The sequence below is a fragment of the Trichechus manatus genome, unplaced genomic scaffold, assembly GCF_000243295.1.
Source record: "Trichechus manatus latirostris isolate Lorelei unplaced genomic scaffold, TriManLat1.0 scaffold00047, whole genome shotgun sequence".
Classification (NCBI taxonomy): Eukaryota; Metazoa; Chordata; class Mammalia; order Sirenia; family Trichechidae; genus Trichechus; species Trichechus manatus.
The window spans coordinates 6,203,359-6,220,592 of NW_004443983.1; the positions used below are offsets into that span (position 1 = coordinate 6,203,359).

The 17,234-nt window shown below is 40.2% G+C and overlaps 1 long non-coding RNA gene across 1 annotated transcript; it reads right to left on the bottom strand.

Moving 5' to 3' along the window:
- Nucleotides 1-3,638: 3,638 nt before the first annotated feature.
- Nucleotides 3,639-13,551, bottom strand: LOC111820703 (uncharacterized). The gene is made up of 3 exons (XR_002824214.1): nt 13,450-13,551; nt 5,326-5,417; nt 3,639-3,696 (listed from the first exon to the last, which is right to left on the bottom strand). It is a non-coding gene; the product is annotated as an uncharacterized LOC111820703 (long non-coding RNA).
- Between the last annotated feature and the right edge of the window lie 3,683 nt (nt 13,552-17,234).

Genomic DNA, 17,234 nt, shown 5'->3' on the forward strand with positions numbered 1-17,234 from the left:
AAGTACAAATTGGAGATTTAATAAATGCTGCTGAATTACTTTCTAGGAAACAAACAAGAAAGTCTGTTTCTTTTTGCAATAATTCTTAGCAATAATAATTCATTACCATTTCCTCTTTATTCTAAGCCAGCTGGTCCCTTGTCCTCTTAATTTCTTTACATACTACAAATATTTTACATTTTTTAAGGCATCAGTAGAAATTCTCACGTAAAATGCCTTGTTAGAAGCTCTTGGATTGAGAGGTAGTGTCTTAGTTATCTAGTGCTGCTGTAACAGAAATACCTGAGTGGCTTTAACAAACAAATGTATTCTCTCACAATTTAGAAGGTTAGAAGTCCAAATTCAGGGCACCAGCTCTAGAGAAAGGCTTTCTCTATTAGTTCTGGGGGAAGGTCCTTGTTCTTTGGTTCCTTGGTAATCTTCATGTGGTATGGCATCTATCTTCCCCCCGTCTCTGCTTGTTTCTTATGCCTAATCTGCTCTTTTATATCTCAAGAGAGACTGACTTAAAACACACCTACACTAATATTGTCTAATTATCGTAACAAGGAAAATCCATTCCCAAATGGGATTATAGGGTTAGGATTTACAACACATATTTTTGGGGGACACAATTCAATCCATAACACGTAGCTAATATAAAAGGAATATCTGAAAATGGAAAACCCTAAGAAAAATATTAAGGCATTTTCTGACAAGAAAAATTACATTGAGTTAAAAGCACAAAATTATCCCACATTCTGGAAATGGTGGTATCATTAGTGTGAGTACATTTTTTGTACTGAGAATTTTCCAAACGAGCTGGTCTCTCAATAAAAGTTACTTAACAGATGCCCCCAAAGATCTTTTTTCCTCCCCTCCCTTTCGAAGACATATTTGTTGTGTCCAATAAGCCCACCCTCCCATATACCCCACAACCTACAACAAATAAATTTCTCTGACCCAATTGCTTCCCTGAAAAATCTCATTGTTGCCCCAAGCGATACTTCATCAGCTTCTCAGAGTAGCTGGATACTGAATAACTCTTGACTTCTTGAGAGTTTGGGATGGGTATTATCTAAGGAAAAATATCCAACACAGGCAAATTAAAGCCTATAGCCAGAGGGAAGACAGGAAATACAATACTGGGGACCCCAGTATTAAAAGCAGCTATATATTAAGTGATTAGAACATAGACAGTACATAGCTCAGCATCTGGTTTTAATTTTGCCACAGTTTGCCTTTAGTTAAAAATAGATGCAATGGCTGCCAACAACTTTCCCTGAGATTAATGTGACACGATCCACTTAGAAGGAGGAAATACCAAACTATCAAGACAAGCTATTTTCTTTTATAAGACTCTCCAAACACAGAGTCTGGTATTTCAGAATTTGTTAATAACCAAACATAAAAATGAGAGCTTTTTACATTTTTGTAAGAAATTAGCAACTCTTGCCTCACTCTGTCTTTAAAGTCATTTGTAAAACTGAGACATCTGTAGGCTGTTCTAATTACATCACTGAAACCAAATGTTCTCTGTCAAGATCGATCAGCTCACCAAGGAAGTTGCAATCCTCAAATCACCAAATGCCAAAATGTTAGATGTGAAAGGGACAGAACTGGGACAAGATCCCAGAGTGTCCAGTTCTGGGCTACTTGATGTTCTTGTTTCTATTATACCCATTTATCCTCCCTCTCCCCACTCTCCTCTATGACTAAATACCTTGTAAGCCAAGGATGGCAGGAACTTTGGAATCTGGGGCCCTTTTGCTAGCACCCTCTTTTGTAGATGGTCTGCTTTTTTCTTATGAATCCACCTTGTCCTACAGTTTTTCTTCCTTAATGGAAATTTCCAGAAGGCCTTATTAAATCACAAGAGCAATATGGCTTCTCATTTAGGCCATTTCCTAATGCTGGTGATTGCAGGGCCCTCTGTTTATGGTCACCATTGTATCCCACTGCCTCACGGGGGTTCCTAACATGTAGTAAACATTCAGTAATATTTGTTGAGTAAGTAAGTGAATGAGTCGATCAAGTAAGGAGTGTGTGTGTGTTTAATCCGGGCTGCTGAGGATGGCAGTTTTTACAATAGTCAAGGTTTTCTCCCCCGTCTATTCTCTATTCACTGGGTGAAGGAGGTGATGATGTTGATAAAGTTCTTTTACTTCTTTTGAAAACACAAAGTAGTAAGCATAAATCACTATTATTACATTGCTCTGTCTTACAATAGCAGAGCAACTCAGAGAACAAAATTTTTTTTCCCAAAGTCTCATTCATATTACAGACAGCATGGTTCTCCTCTTTTTAATGGGGAATATGTGTTTCCTAGGCAGTGAGAGGAAAAGGCTGATATTTTGCCTCTAGTAGGAGTTGGTGAAAAAAGAGAAGAAGCTGGTGGAGTGCCCTACCACCTGCCTAGGCATCCATATTCTGTGATCTCTCCAGACTCTAAACCCAGCTCCCCAGCCCTACAAAGGAATAAGTGACAGTAGGTTAAAGCTAGTAGGGAACTCAGAGAGTTTTACTTCCAGTTTTGTGGTTTTACTGTGTTTGAAACAGGAGTTCTGATAGGGGAAGGAATTCATCCCCCCGTTACATAGTTAGCTGTGGCAGCACCAGGAGAGGAAATGGGATCTCCTGACTCGAACCAGATGGTACACTTGTGCTGCAATGGATTGCTTTTGTGTGGGCTCTCTTGCCATGGTCTTGTAACTCCCACCCAAGTGATTGGGTGGGACTGTGCAAATAGGGTAATTGTGGCCCACCAAGAGGATTGGTGTGGTTTGCCATCCTGTTGGGCTTAAAATGAGCCATCCCAGAGGTGGAAAGAGAGAATCTCACCACCACCAAGGAAGAAGAGCCAGGAGCGCAGCCAGTACTTTGGACTTGGGATCCCTGCACTGAGAAGCTCCTGGGGGAGAGAGAAAGAGAGGTGTAACACTGAAGATGGTGAGAAGTGGCAGCAGAAAAACAGCAGCAGCAGAGGCAGAAGACCCACAGGAGACTGGCAGGAGATGGCGCATCCTGGCCCATGGAAGAAGAAAGCTGAGTGCCTTTGGGCAGGAGGCTTGCTGGCAGTGTAGGGTACCTCCGGGCACGTGGTGGAGCTAGGTTTAGTGACCCATGGAGCTAGAGCTGAGCACCTCTGGGCCAAGGATTACTGGCAGACTGGGTGCCTCTGGGCACTTATCAGCAGAGCTAAAAGAGCTTTGTAATGCTTGCCCGAGCAGGGCAGAGGCCAAGGGGCAGAGAGAGGCAAGCCTGTGGGCAAGGCTGAGAAGAGGCTGTCCTGATGGAAGAATTGTATCCTGACTGTTCCTGAACCTGAACTGTGACCTGTTACTTTCCTAATAAACCTCAGAACTTTGAGTATGGTCTGTGAGTTCTGTGTGGCCATTGCAATGAATTATCGAACCCCAGTGGAGAAGTAGAGACAGTGCTGTGGAAATGATAGTTGGTCTCAGAATTGGTAAAGTTGGCAGAGAGAGAAATTAAGTCTGACCTCTGCCTCAGAGGGATTAGCCTTGGGCTGTTGATCTTGATTCTCCTTCCTCCTTGGGAAGTCAGAGGAGGTCAGATGCCTCCACTACACCATTTTTACATTGTTCCTTCTGTCCATTACCTGGCACAGCAGTCCTCACCTGCATGCTCTCCAAATTTTGTTCCAACTTAAGATTCCAAATGCTCATAGAATCAATGTTCTAAATTTTCAGACTCCTGGAAATACAAAGTTTTTGTTATTTTTTTTCTTTCTGGATTATGTGAAAGTTGGAAAGCTGAATAACAGAAGAAAAAGCTCTCCAGGTGATTGTAATGTGTAGCCAGAATTGATAACCACTCGTCGAAGTGATTATGGAGCCCAGGTGATGCAGGAGTTAAGAGCTTGGCTGCTAACCAAAAGGTTGGCAGTTTGAATACACCAGCCGTTCCTTGGAAACAGGCGGTTCTACTCTGTCCTATAGGGTCACAATGAGTCAGAATCAACTCCACGGCAACGAGTTTGTGTGTTTTTTGTTTTTTGTTTTTTTTTTCATCAGAAATGGCTTTTAAAACACCCCAGTCTCCTTTTCTCACTCTTCCAGCCCTATACTTCTGGGGTCAGAAATATGTGTTTTCAGAGGCTCACTTCCACTCCTCAGTCAAAGCTGACCTCAAACTGTGAAACTTCTAGAAGAGGGTGTGTTTTCAGAGGCTCACTTCCACTCCTCAGTCAAAGCTGACCTCAAACTGTGAAACTTCCAGAAGAGGGTTTGCTTAGAGGTGGGCGAAGTGGGTGGGATCTAGAATGCACAGGGACATACTTAGTTTTCCCCAGGCTGTGCACTTGGCTGAAGCTCTGCCAATTTCCTCTGCAGGCAGCTTCTGAGGCTGCTGATGGGCGGGGCTAAGTGTGGGCAGAGCCCTTAAGGAATGGGAAGGATGGATAGAGGCAAAAGTTCTCGGGGTGACAAATCTTTCCTGGGGCTGGTTCAGCCCCTAACCAAGAACCCATGGTTATACCTGTGAAGACTCTGGAATCTCTAAGGAGTTGGCTGGTGGATTCCCCCACTACCTGCTTAGGCATCTGTATTCTGTGCTCAGGGAGGCAAATGGCAGCATGATGATTAATCTGAGTGCCTCCAGAATAGAAAAGAGGCTGGAGACTTGGTGTTCCCTGTAGTATACTGTGGAGCCCTGGTGGCACAGTGGTTAAGCGTTTGGCTGCTGACCTTAACCAGAAGGTCAGCAGTTCAAATCCACTAGCTGCTCCTTGGAAACCCTATGGGGCAGTTCTACTCTGTCCTATAGGGTAGCTATGAGTTGGAATCGATTCGATGGCAATGGGTTTTGGCAGTATGTTTCTTTCTTTTTTTCCAAACAACAACAACAAAAAAACCCAACCAACCAAACAGAAAAACCCAAACCTCCCATCTCTTATCTAGCCAAACCAAAACCAAACCAAACCCACTGCCGTTGAGTCAATCTGGATTCACAGCGACCCTATGGGACAGAGTAGAACTGCCCCATAGGGTTTCCAAGGAGCCACTGGTGGATTCAAACTGCTGACATTTTGGTTAACAGTTGAGCTCTTAACCACTGTGCCACCAGGGCCCCTTCCAAACAAAAGGTTTCACATATTTAACTGAACCTATTAATGCGGAAGCATTAACAATAAAGGGGGGGAAGGAAAAACCTCAGAATTTTCCTAGTAAAGCATGTCCAGTTGTTCAGACAGTTGGGAGATTTTCAGCTGGATATGATGAAACTCTCATGAACTTGATAGAGCATAAAATGCAGGCCATCACATGTGCGACTCCTTTTAGACTCAGGTTTGCTCCTTTCCAATGTCTGCTCGTGGGGTCTTACCTGATTTTATTAACTGGTTTCATTCCAATTCATTGGGCAATGGGATGATTCTGCTTTTGTTTCTTGGCCAGGAATCTCCTGATTCTGAAAGTCTTGTGAGAAGACATGGCGAAGATGGAAGTCGACCACATATACCATGATGGTGGAGAAAGGGAGAAAGAGTGCAGTATACTTTTTAATAGGTTATTTACATGTATGGACCTTCTCAGAGAAGATGTGAAGGAAAACTGTAGACAACTTGCTCAGAGAATCATTAGCATCTGGAAGGCAAGCAGAGCTATAAAAAAAAACTCTGCCCAATTATATCATTAAGCACCACAAGAATTTCTCAAAAACCCCCAAGCGAATTCCTCAGACTCTGCAAAAAAGCCAGGCAGAGAAACAACAGCTTTCTGGCCACTGCTGTTTCCCTCCAGTGTTACATATGAAATCCAGGCGTTTCCTTGATTATTCTTGAGGTTAGCAAAGTTACTGTCTCCTTCAATCCAAACTATGTCCCATTATCCACCGTTGTCACTGTTTAGGCCCTGTTTGTAGGCTGTCGATAAGGATCAATTAAACAGTCTCCAAAAAACCACATGCTACTTGACCTCATATTCACTGTGTTTACAGAATCCCAAGCGCAATTATTAACAAGATGCTGTTCATCCACATGCTGAGATTGTTTTATTTTGTTCCCCCACATATTTAACAACGCTGTGTCTTATTTGAGAAGAGAATAATTAAATTATTTTCCGTTATCAATTTTCTCTACTTGTAATCACAATTACACCTGCAGAGAGGCCTCTGTGAGAAGGCATTGTCAAGAGAAGCAAATGATTGAAAAGGCAAAGCAACTAGCACCCAGCTGCTTTCCACTGACAGGGCTGAGCACATGCCTTGGGACTCCGCGAGAGCTGCCGGCTCAGATGTTCACTAGCTGCATTTTTCTTTACGTTTCCTCTCGTTTTGACAAAAAGTGATGCCACAGGTTGTTGCTCCGATAAAGCAGTTCCAAACCTATGTGAAAAATCAGCTGAGGCTGTCATAGTTTCCTGCTTTTTTTCCTCCTTGGAACAAAGGTGCTCAGGTCCTAAAATAATACTTAAAAGGGAATCTAAAATTCCACACAGACCTAAAATTCTGAAATCATTATCTTATTGTCTCTTGTTTTCATGCAGTCAAAAAAAAATTCTTTTTTGTTTTTTGGTTCATGACTTTTCTTTGAAAATAATAACTATTAGCCCATGCCCCAGGAAAATGCACATGTTTGCAAATATACAACATTTTGCTTTATAATTTCAGGGAGCCCATAGATCATCAAAGCCACCTAAGCCAACCCACGCATGGTACCAGCAAATTAGAATCAAAATGTTAGGTGATCAAGAGGAGAAAATATTCAAATAAACATGTAAATTAAGAAGATTGGATCAAGATGGCAGACCTAGTTCATGCTGCAGTCTCTGTCTTGTGTCTAGATTTCTAGAAATAACAGAGAAGATGAGTTTTTTAAAAAACTCTGTATTTATGCTGGAGCCTTGGTGGCCCAGTAGTGAAGTGCTACAGCTGCTAACTAAAAAGCGGGCAGTTCAAATCCACCAGCCTCTCCTTGGAAACCTCAGGGGGCAGTTCTACTCTGTTCTATAGGGTTGCTATGAGTCAGAATCAACTCGACGGCAATGAGTTGGGTTATACTTATGCTGGAATAAAAGAAGAAGTAGCCTCAGTGGACCAGAGACTGAAACATTCCTAAAAGAAGACAGAGGGAGCCACACCCCAAAACCTATGTAAAGGAGGACTGCTGCAAACGTGAAGGGGATCCACAAGTGCTCCAAGCGCAGGGTTGGCAGACAGTAGGAGGAGGGGACCTGGAGCAACTAATAGGGTGAATGCCCAGGAATGGGAGGAAGAGGAGCCAAGCTAGTCAGCCCCTTCCATGGTCCAGAAAGCAAACAATAGGGATATCTGTTCCCAGCTGTGAGAAGAAAGTGTAGACTCTTGCTTGGAGAGTCTGGGCTGTACAGGAAGCTGGTGACATCTAGGAAGACAGGGAAGCACCTTCATCTAGAGGACAGCTAACAGTGCACTCCACCCTGCTGTGAGTCCCATGTCTTCTTAAAGTCAGTGAAGGGAGGTTTGGAATGCAGATATGGAAGTTAGAGGGACTGAAACCAAAAATCCAAACATGTTGCCTTGGAGTTGATTTCAACTCACAGTGACCCTACAGGACAGAGTAGAACTGACCCACAGGGTTTAAAAAGCTGTAATCTTTCCAGAAGCAGACTGCCACATCTTTCTTCCATAGAGTGGCTGTACCCATCAACCTTTCAGTTAGCAGCTGAGCACTTAATCGCTGCACCACCAGGGCTCCATACAGGGACTAAAAGAGGCACTCAAATAAAAAAATATACAATGGAGAGTCACCAAATATATGAAAAGAGCCAAGGGCTAATTTAAAAGTTAGAACTTCTCCCAGAGTAAACATAATTAACAAAGCAAATTAAGTGAGATTTAGAATTAGTATTGATAATAACCTTAGATAAATTCAAGGTGGTATATATCCATTTTTTAAAAGCTTCATCTAGAGAGCTGGGAAATTAAAAGTTTGAACATCAGAATGAAAAGCTACTACAGCTACAAAATAGGATAACAGACATAGCTAAAGAAAAAAAATCAGTGAGCTAAAATACTGAGCTAATGAATTTGCTAGAAAGTTGCAAAAATAGATAAAGAGATGAAAAGTGTGAAATAAAAATAGGGAGGACAGATTAAAAAAACTTCCTACATCTGTCTAATAGGAGTTACAGAAGAAAATGATAAATTACTTTAGAGGGTACAGAGGCCATTATTGGCATATATATATACATATGTTATATATACATACATATATATATATATATATATCTGACCCATAGTGATCCTATAGGACAGAGTACAACTGCCCCATAGAGTTTTCTAGGCTGTAAATCTTTGTGGAAGCAGACTGCCACATCTTTCTCCCACGGAGCGGCTGGTGGGTTCAAACTGCTGAGCTTTCGGTTAGCAGCCAAGTGCTTAACCACTGTGCCACCAGGGCTCCATATATATATATATATATAAAGTCTATATTTTTTAAGGTATCTATCAGAAACATTCAGCAAACGCCATATTTAATAGTGAAATATAAAACACAGAAGTAGTTCCATTAAAATTAGGAATAAGCCTAGGATGCCTACTATCCCTGCTGGTATTCAGCAGTGTTCTGAAAGTCCATCATATGCAACAGGACAAGAAAAAGAAATAAAGCATCTAAAGAAAGATGCAAAAGTCTTGTTATTTTCAAATAATATGCTTGATTACATAGCCAACTCAAAAGAATAAACTGAAAAATTATTAGAAATAATAAGGAAGCTGAACAAGGTTTTGGTGGATACAGTATCAACATTAAAAAGCATTCAATAGCTCTTCTGTTGTTGTTGTTGTTAGGTGTCATCGAGCCCGTTCCAACTCATAGCAACCCTTTGTAAAACACAACAAAACACTGCCCAGTCATGTGCAATTCTCGCAATAATTGTTATGCTTGAGCCCATCGTTACAGCCACTGTGTCAATCCATCTCCTTGAGAGTCTACTTTTTTTTCGCCGACCCTCTACTTTACTAAGCATGATGTCCTTCTCCAGGGACTGGTCCCTCCTGATAACATATTCAAAGTACATGAGATGCAGTTTCACCATCCTAGCTTCTAAGAAGCATTTTGCTGTACTTCTTGCAAGACAGATTTGTTCATTCTTCTGACAGTCCATGGTATACTCAATATTCTTCACCAACACCATAATTCAAAGCCATCAATTCTTCAGTCTTCCTTATTCGTTGTCCAGCTTTTGCATGCATATGAGGCGACTGAAAATATGATGGCTTGGGTTAGGTGCACCTCAGTCCTCAAAGTGACATCTTTGCTTTTTTAACACTTTAAAGAGGTCTTTTGCAGCAGGTTTGCCCAGTGCAATACGTCGCTTGATTTTTGACTGCTGCTTCCATGGGTGTTGATTGTGGATCCAAGTAAAATGAAATCCTTTACAATTTCAATCTTTTCTCCGTTTATCATGATGTTACTTATTGATCCAGTTGTGAGGATTTTTGTTTCCTTATGTTGAGTTGTAATCCATACTGAAGGCTATGGTCTTTGATCTTCATCAGTAAGTGCTTCAAGTCCTCTTCACTTTCAGCAAGCAAAGTTGTATCATCAGCATATTGCAGGTTGTTAATGAGTCCTCCTCCAAGCCTGATGCTCCGTTCTTCTTCATATAGTCCAGCTTCTTGCATTATTTGCTCAGCATACAGATTGAATAAGTATGGTGAAAGGATATAACCGTGACACACACCTTTCCTGACTTTAAAACACGCAGTATCCCCTTGTTCTATTCAAACAACTGTCTCTTGGTCTATGAATAGGTTCCTCGTGAGCACAATTAAGTGTTCTGGAATTTCTATTCTTTGCAATGTTATCCACAATTTGTTACGATCCACACAGTCGAATGTCTTTGCATAGTCAATAAAACACAGGTAAACATCTTTCAAAATCCAATAATTTCTGCATTCTGTTGGATCACCTTTCTTTGGAATGGGCACAAATATGGATTTCTTCCAATCAGTTGGCCAGGAAGCTGTCTTCCAAATTTCTTGACATAGACAAGTGGGCACTTCCAGTGCTGCATCTGTTTGTTGAAACATCTCAACTGGTATTCCATCAATTCCTGGAGCCTTGTTTTTTGCCATTCCCTTCAGTGAAGCTTGGACTTCCTCCTTCAGTACCATTGGTTCTTGATCATATGTTACCTCCTGAAATGGTTGAATGTTGATCAACTCTTTTTGGTACAGTGACTGTGTATTCCTTCCATCTTCTTTTGATATTCCTTCCATCTTCTTTTGATGTTTTCTGTGTCGTTTAATATTTTCCCCACAGAATGCTTCAAAATTGCAACTTAAGGATGATTTTTTTTTTTTTTTTCAGTTCTTTCAGCTTGAGAAATGCCTAGTGAGTTCCTCCCTTTTGGTTTTCTAACTCCAGGTCTTTGCACATTTCATTATAATACCTTACTTTGTCTTCTCAAGTCACGCTTTGAAATCTTTTTTTCAGCTCTTTTACTTCATCATTTCTTCCATTCACTTTAGCTAGTCTATGTTCAAGAGCAAGTTTCAGAGTCTCTTTTGACATCCATTTTGGTTTTTTCTTTCTTTCCTATCTTTTTAATGACCTTTTGCTTTCTTCATGTATGATGTCCTTGATGTCATTCCACAACTCAGCTGGTCTTCGGTCATTAGTGTTCAAAGCGTCAAATCTATTCTTGAGATGGTCTAAATTCAGGTGCAATACTCAAGATCATATTTTAGCTCTTGTGAACTTACTTTAATTTTCTTCATCTTCAACTTGAACTTGCATATGAGCAGTTGATGGTCTGTTCTGTAGTCAGCCCCTGGCCTTGTTCTGACTGATCATATTGAGCTTCTCCATCGTCTCTTTCCACTTATGTAGTAATTTGACTCCTGTATATTCCATCTGGTGAGGTCCACATGTACAGTTGCTGTTTATATTCTTGAAAAAAAGGTATTTTCAATGAAGAAGTCATTGGTCTTGCAAAATTCTATAATGTGATCTTCGTCATTGTTTCTACCACCAAGGCCTCATTTTCCAGCTACTGATCTTTTTCCTTTGTTTACAACTTTCACATTCCAATCACCAGTAATTGTCAATGCATCTCAATTGCATATTTGATCAATTTCAGACTGCCGAAGTTGGTAAAAATCTTCAATTTCCTCATCTTCAGCATTAGTGGTTGGTGAGTAAATTTGAATAATAGTAATATTAACTGGTCTTCTTCGTAGGTTATGGATATTATCCTATCACTGACAGTGTTGTACATTAGATCTTGAAATGTTCTTTTTGACAATGAATGCAACGTCATTCGTCTTCAATTTGTCATTCCCGGCATAGCAGACCATATGACTGTCCAATTCAAAATGGCCAATACCAGTCCATTTCAGCTAACTAATGCCTAGGATATCTCTGTTTATTTGGTCCATTTCATTTTTGACGACTTCCAATTTTCCTAAATTCATACTTCGTACATTCTATGCTCCGATTATTAATAGATGTTTGCAGCTGTTTCTTCTCATTTTGAGACGTGTCACATCAGCAAATGAAGGTCTCAAAAGCTTTACCCCATCCACGTCATTAAGGTCGACTTTACTTTGAGGAGGCAGCTCTTCCCCAGTAGTATTTTGAGTGCCTTCCAACCTGAGAGGCTCATCTTCCAGCACTATACCAGACAATGTTACACTGCTATTCATAAGGTTTTCAGTGGCCAACTCTTTCAGAAGTAGATCGCCAGGTCCTTCTTCCTAGTCTTTCTTAGTCTGGAAGCTCTACTGAAACTTGCCTGCCATGGGTGACCCCGCTGGTATTTGAATTACCAGTGATAGCTTCCAGCATCACAATAACATGCAAACTACCACAGTATGACAAACTAACAGATATATGGGGGATAGCTCTTCTACATACCAGAAAAACGAAATACAAAATGTAATTGAAATGCAATTGAAAAATACATGCACAACAGCATCGCACCTAAGTGTGGACCTAACAAGAATTGTGCAAGATCATATGGTGAAAACCATAAAACTTCGTTGAGGAAAAAGAAAAGATTTGGGGGAAAAAAAGAGCAAACTCTATTCACAATATATGGTTTTCTCCCTCTGTTCTCATTTGTCTTATCAAGGCCTCTAGCATAATAGTTGCCTCTTGTGCATCCTGTCCATTCTGAATGATGTAATCAATATAAAGGATCAGTGTAATGTTCTTCAGGATGCTGAGAAAGTACAAATTTCTTTAGATTATATTATGATCTAAAAGGGAATAATTAACAGAGCCCTGGGTCAAAACTGTAAATGAACATTCTTCTCAGTTAGAGGAGTCTGGTGACAGGCAGAAATGACCTGGTTGAAGCACCTCTATCGGACTCAGCCACCGGCTGGCAGGGAAGGGTACAGGGGGCATGGCAGAGGATGGAGGCGTGGTCTCTGGTTGGTGATGCAGAGAATCCCAAAGGTGTGGTAGCTGGGGGCTGTCAGTTAACTCTACTCCTCACACCTGTTCCTTATTAAAGGGTGATGGAAGCGACACAACTCCACGGCTGCCACAGTATGTTTTTCTATGCACTTTTCTCTATTTTCTAAAACGGACACATATTACTTCTAAAATCAAAAGGAAACACACACACACACACACACGTACAATCATATTCCAAAAGTATTTTTGGCCAATTTTTTTAACCAGACCATTTCACAGTGTCATGTCTATTATAACAGAGTTTTGAACAAGCCTTAGGCCAATAAAAAAGACTAGCTGCCATTGAGTTGATTCTGACTCATGGTGACTGTGCTTTGTCAGAGCAGAACTATGCTCCATAGGGTTTTCAGTGGTTGACTTTTCAGAAGTAAATCACCAGATCTTTCTTCCAACGTGCCTCTGGGTGGACTCAAACCTCTAACATTTTGGTTAGCAACTGAACGTGTTAATCGTTTGCACCAGCCAGGGACTCCTCTGCCAACAGGTCTTATGAAATTCTTAATATCATTTTAATCTTGTTTACAATGTTTAATGCTATGACTTTGGAAAGGGTTTTAGTTTTCTGTCTAATTTTTTTCCTGATTGTCAAAATAATGTTAATTTTAGAAAATTTTGAATATTATATAACTTACTAAAGAAGTGATTAGAAATACTCCAAATCTTAACACACTTGGTCAAACCTTGCTAGTATTTTGGTGTATTTACTGTTAGGCTTTTCTCTTGAATTTATTTTTCTTTAAAAATTGAGATCAAAGTATACATGCAATTTTGTGGATGAATTTTTTTCCTTCAACCTTATTTCAGGAGCCCTGGTGGCACAGTGGTTAAAGCGATCCACTGCTAGTTGAAAAGTCAGTGGTTCGAAACCACCAGCCACTCCAAGGGAGAAACATATGGCAATCTGCTTCCATAAAGATTAACAGCCTTGGAAACCCTATGGGGTCACTATGAGTCGGAATGGACTCGATGGCAGTGAGTGGTGATTTAAACCTTATTTCACCTAACAGGGTAGTTTTGCCATTAAAAGAAGTATCACTCACCTGAAGAAAAGAAATGGGTGTGGGCCTCGGAATAACAGAGGGCAGGACTCTTTCCTCCTCAGAGTTGGGGAGAGGCCAGGACCTAAGCCAGTGCAGCTGTGGAGATGGCAGTCGTGTTTAGGGGAGTGACTGGGAGCAAGTGACATGGCAAAATGCTGAGTTACTAGAGAAGAAAGCTGAGTCAAGGCCCATACGGAGTGAAATCCTTTACATTTGTACCAAGGTCACGCCCACTGTGTTGGGTGGAGCTCATGACTATACATGATGAGTTTTTAAGGCCTGGTTGCCAGGGCTAGAATTAGCTGCATAGAGAGAGTCGTACCCCATCATGGGCCAAGGTTGTTGATCATACCAGGTTGTTGGGTTACCAAGTTTAATTTCATCCCCAAAATTCATCATGCAGCAGGGACGATGCAGCTGTACGTGGGCAGCAGAGAAGAAGGCCAATCAGATTTTCTACTGGCTCTCAGTGCACCATTGAGAGAGTAAAGACTGGGTACTCCTGAGCTTCTCGTGAGAAGCTAGCCTCCTGAGAAGCAGGTAAGTGCTAGGAAAATATAATAATAATAATCTTCTCCCAACCCAGAAAACCTCTCCACAAAGGTAAAAAGAAAGAAGTTTATTATTGAATAAGCATTAAACCAGAATGTGATGCATGATAGGCAATCGCTAAAGAGACTGCAAAAGACAAAGAAATTTCACCCTTTATATAACGAAGTAAATGCAACCTATTTTGTACACGTTCTCAAGGTAAATGGTAACTAGTCCTCAAATAAGAGGACCTGACAGCTCCATTTGTCACACATTGTTTATCCTAAATTTTCCTGGTTATTGGGATAGGCACCAGTGTTTGTTACTTGCCTTTATCCAAAGAAAAAATAAACTCATGTATTTATAACAGGAGGTAGTTTTACAGCTTGCAGCCTGCTGAAGATAGGCTCTTATCCTCCCACAGAAGCTGAGAGACAGGGGAGCTGACTTCCTTCCTGATCACATTTTAAAGACATGGCTCCCAGGTCCTTGAGGACATATTCCTGGGTTGTAAAACTGGCAAGAAGCTTACTTAGACTTTCAAGAGGAGCTTGTAAAAAGAGGTAAAGAAAGAATTTACAGTTACAAGGTTTCTAAAGTAAATGCCCCCCCACCAAAAAAAAAAAAAAAATGAAAGGGGAGAGTTATCTCCCTTTTGCATTAGGGAAAAGCAAAAAAAAAAAACAATTTTTTTTCCTTCTTTTCTATTTGTATTTATCCTTACAAAAGCTATTCTCATGATGCCAAGATTGAAAGAATTAAGAGCTGTGTCCTGGTTATTTAATCCCATGCCAGTGAAGGGATCATATAGACTAAAATCACAGCATCTTTACTGTGCCTTTCAGAAAGTCTAAAGTAGAGGAGTTACAGACAAAATAAGTTTGGCTATGTGTTGATAATCGTTGAACCTGAGTGATAAGTACATTGGGGGTTTCTTCCTGCTTTTATATATGTTTGACAATTTCCATAATAAAATTTTTTTTTCCAAAAACTGTAACAACTTTAACAGCTACATAACATTAACTCACAGAAGCTTCATGAACTCTTTGTCCATCTTGTTCACCAAGGTATCTCCAGTGCCTAGAACACTCTTGCCCCATTAAGTGCCTGTTTAATTAATTCATTGGCATATGTTAATTTCTTTAAACACAGAGCTCTAACTTTTGAATAGAGCTGACTCCTCAGGGTATGGATAAACTTCAGGGATGAACCATATTCTTAACCTAATTGATTGTGGAAAGTAGAATATTTCTACTGTGGTGGCAACTCCTTCTTCTTCATAAGAAACCCAAGTGTAGCAGAACCAGAGTGACAAAGCAGTGAGAAAAGAGAAGAGTGGGATAGGAAAGTTGAGGGTAAAATAACAGAATGGCACGTACACCAGAGATAAACTTTACAAACACTTGTCTTTTATCATACTCATCTCCTACCTTCATTTTGTACAGAATGCCATCAATACATTTTTGCACATATATCACCCTTATTTTCCACACATTATCTCATGTCTTCCAAAAGGATGTTGTTTCCCAGACATGGATCTCTGGAACATTTGTGGTTCCCATGGATTAAGGCTCAAATGTAGTATTATACTACTCTGGAATTCTTATTATAATTTCTAGAGAAAGAAAATCATATTTAAAAATCCTTTGTGATGTCCCTTTGCCAAAAAGTGTTTCCCCAGTATAAATAACAGCATTAGTTCTCATTTGCTGAGTATTTGCTAATGTGAGAAGCACTTTACAAAAAGCACTTTATTTAATCTTTGTAGTAATCCTATTAAGGAAAATATTGACCCCCATATAAAAAACCTGTTGCCGTCGAGTTGATTCCAACTCACACTGACTCTATAGGAGAGAGCAGAACTGCCCCATAGAGTTTCCAAGGCTATAATCTTTATGGAAGCAGACTGCCACATCTTTCTCCTGCAGTCACCCCAAATAAAGATGAAGAAACTTAGGTTCAAGAAAAGTTAATCAACTTGCCAAAGGGCACACAACTGGAAAACAGTTGAGCCAAGTTTGACTCTAAAATATATGCCCTTAACCATTTATAGAGGGATATTCCCATTAGAAATTGATAGTTCAAGACAAAACCAGCTTTCCCTTGATTTATTTGCACAATTCAAATAGAAGTCGCGAGATTTCAGATTGTATTACAGGGTTGCTGTGAGTCAGAATCAATTAAATGGCAGTGTTTTTTTCTTAATCAGAATTAATTAACTTTATATTCTAGATCTGACTCTGGGAATGTCAGCCTGAAACTTTGCAACTTTATCCTTCACAATTTTCTCTTGATTTGAGGTAGAAGATCAGGCCGTAGCAGGACCCTGGGACATAAGGATAACAGGAGTGTAGGATGCACAGGTCCCTACGGCCATAGGTGATGGTAGAGCTGCCAAGAAGCAAATTAACACCCCACCAGGTCTATGGGCCACACAACTTAGACATAGGGCAGGACCTTCAAAAACAAAAAGTGGGGGCCAGGAGATGACTTCTGGAATGGCAGCATGAAGAGTCCTGTGAACCATCTCCCCAGCAAAACAACCATAACTGATGAAAATTACATACATATATATATACATATACATATATATATACATATACATATATATATACATATACATATATATATATACATATATATATATACATATACATGTACATAAATGTTTAAAATTTTCTGGAAGTTATCCTAAGACTATATAGCAAATGAAATATTTATTGAAGAAAATCTACTAAAAATCTATAACAACAGCAAGAGTCTGTGGCATTTGAAACATGGCCCACTCTTTCCCTTCCCCCTTCCAGTTCAGCAAGATGCAAGCTCTATTCTGAGTGAGTGAAGCCAAGAAAAGCACAGAACACAGGACTCCTTCTTTCCTCAGCTTCCAATAAACAAAATAACATCTCCCTCTGCAGCAAAGGTTAGGCAGGTTTACTGTCCATTATAAAAATATGGGTTCCCTAAGGTCAGGATTTCTCTCCTATAACACATCCCATTGTCTATGCACATATCATCTGACCCTCTTTACATCATGGCTGACAAAGCAAAACCTGAATGGGCCCGAATTTTTAAAATGTAGGTGAAGAGGAACACTAAGTGGAGCAGGAAAAATTATGGGTCAAAGCCCTGCTAATCTACTTCTTTTTTTTTTTTTTAATATTTTATTGTGCTTCAGGTGAAGGCTTACAGAACAGATAGTTTCTCATGTAACAGTAACACACATGCTGTTTTATGACATTGGTTAACAACCC